The sequence below is a fragment of the Penaeus vannamei genome, chromosome 19 (assembly GCF_042767895.1).
Source record: "Penaeus vannamei isolate JL-2024 chromosome 19, ASM4276789v1, whole genome shotgun sequence".
Lineage (NCBI taxonomy): Eukaryota > Metazoa > Arthropoda > Malacostraca > Decapoda > Penaeidae > Penaeus > Penaeus vannamei.
The window spans coordinates 39,571,480-39,573,979 of NC_091567.1; the positions used below are offsets into that span (position 1 = coordinate 39,571,480).

At 32.8% G+C, this 2,500-nt stretch overlaps 1 protein-coding gene across 2 annotated transcripts in view; it reads right to left on the bottom strand.

Annotated features, from left to right (window-relative positions):
• Positions 1-2,369: 2,369 nt before the first annotated feature.
• Positions 2,370-2,500, bottom strand: part of LOC113811295 (arylalkylamine N-acetyltransferase 1) — a 6,876-nt gene continuing 6,745 nt past the window's right edge. For both annotated transcript variants that reach the window (XM_070134322.1, XM_070134323.1), the window contains exon 5: positions 2,370-2,500. This exon is cut by the window's right edge and continues 241 nt beyond it. The gene's annotated coding sequence lies outside the window, so the exon portion shown is untranslated.

The window sequence follows — 2,500 nt, forward strand, 5'->3', positions numbered from 1 at the left end:
AAAAAAAACACCTTTAGTAAGATTAAAGATTAATGTACGTTTCGTGAAAAATAGTAATATATATTACAGTTCTATTTTTTTCTCACTTGTCGGTTATATTTGATATGTTTTTTTTTTCTTTTTTTTTTTGCATTAAAGACATCACACTACAGAAAACGCCCATAGGTCGTATTAGAGGGGGGACTTATCAAATATGGCTATTAATCTAATTCTTGGTTATCAAATTTTACAAATCAAAAGAATCGCCCAAAGGATTACTTCTATATCAAAGAAAGAAAATGATTCCCATTTGATGAATTATTATTTTTTGCTCGAGGAGACATTGCTAATGAGTTAACCTTTCATTGGTTAGATAGGGACAAAAAATGATAATGTGTTTACTTTTAGGATTCTACTTTCCTTCAAAATTAGACTCGATAGTCTGATAAATATACATGCCTTTTTAACATCCCTACACACATTTTGATCATGAAAGAGAGGTCAATAAGACTCTGACCTTTTCTGAACCTATCCCTCGCCATGAAGGTCTCCCACAGCGACGATAAAGCTTATTCACGAAGCAAAATTCAGCCGGTAGGGGATCGTTGCGTCTGACCTGCTGACATTCCTTGGCTTGCAGTTCCCTTCTCCTAAAGCCAATACACTTATGGCAGGATTTCCAAACCAGTGAACCGCGACTCTTAAGGGCATTGGCAGAGGTGTCGCGAAGACCGGAGGGAAAATAATGTAGGCCAATTTAATAATGTAGGCCAATTTAATAATGTAGGCCAATTTTTTACTACGAGTTCGTCGGTGTTTATGTTATTAATAGGTCTTCAGTGAATGTTGTTAGACTATTTGGGGAAACTGAGAATTACACATTGCTATTTTCTCACTTGGGCTAAAAAGAAAAAAAGAAAAAAATGGAAGTAAAAAATGTAAATGGAACAGCTGATGTATTGGACGTCGCATATTTTTAAAGGTTAGGAATTTATTTTTTATCCATACCATTGATGATTTAATACTAACAAAATAAAAGAAAGAACGATAAAAACATATATAACAACAATATGAATTCCTTCTCGATGTTTTTTTTATCTACACTTTATCACATTATTTCAATCAAGGAATTCATTTCGTGCCAAGTGCATTGATAACTTAATACCGACAGAAAAGAAAGAAAGAAAAAAATCTTTTTAGTTGCTACACTATCACATTAAGATAAGAAGAAACCGCGGTCACAAAAGAGATAAAAAAAAAAAAAAAATCAGTGTTGCCAGCGAGTGGTCCCTCAGTTTCGAACCTTGCATTCGAAACATACCAGAGGAAGATTCGAAATTGTAGTTTGCACAGTCAGTCATAGAATTGACTATGATTTAAATAACTGTACTTGTTAAGAAAGGAAAACTTTGTAAAATAAAACTAATCCCATATACATTGAAGAAGTATATGTAAAGCGAGTTGGTTTTATGGACAAAAAAAAAAACATACATAGGTGATTGATAAACTTGTAAAATGCTTTTAAAAAGTATATATACATAAATATGTAACAGATATTTTAATGTACTAAATATCAACCAAAACATCTGGTGAATATATTAATCGGTCTCCTTCCCCCATATTCCTATTGTGTAAATTTCTAATCAGATTTATCACGACTCATTGTACCATTCAAATGCTTTTCCACACACACACACATAAAGATACAAACACACACAAACACACACACACACACACATAAACATACAAACAAACACACACAAACTCAAACATGCACAATCAAACACACACACATAAAACACAAACACACACATACGCAAACACACACATAAAACAAACACACAACACAAACACACATGCACATTCAAACACACACACAAAAACACAAACATGTTCATACATATTCGCACAACTAGTAGTTCCCGACCCAAGGTTAAGTGAATGGCTGCCACAGATAATCTTTCAAAATTCGCTTCTTTATTATTAGCTCTAACTGTATGAACTTAATATCTCTATCATTATAGCCACTCACAAGCTCTGAACAAAATACAGTGAGACTAGAATTCAGAACAGTGTCAAATTAAGCAGCATTAACAATCTTGTCAACTATTCTAATACATCAATCTTGGTGATTTGATTGTTTGTGATACTTTTCATATTTCCCGTGAGAGACAAAACTGCCGAAAATAATTTATTGTTCACATAACCGATTGTGTAGAGGGAAAAAATGGTGGGAGAGAAAAAAATGGTGGGAGAGAGATAGCGAAAAGACAAACAGACATAGAGAGGTGTTAAAAGTTATTTATCGTTGGCATAACAGACAGAGAGATGTTAAAAGTAATTTATCGTTGTCATAACTTCAAACATAGTTCAGGAAAATTATATTCTAATTATCCATACATAATATTTAATTAATTTATCTGCAGAATCCTCTCTCGAAAACGTTGCTTTTGAGAATAACAAAGAAAACGCCAACTCGACATGTTAAAGAAAAAAGAAAAAAGATAAAAAACACTTCTCT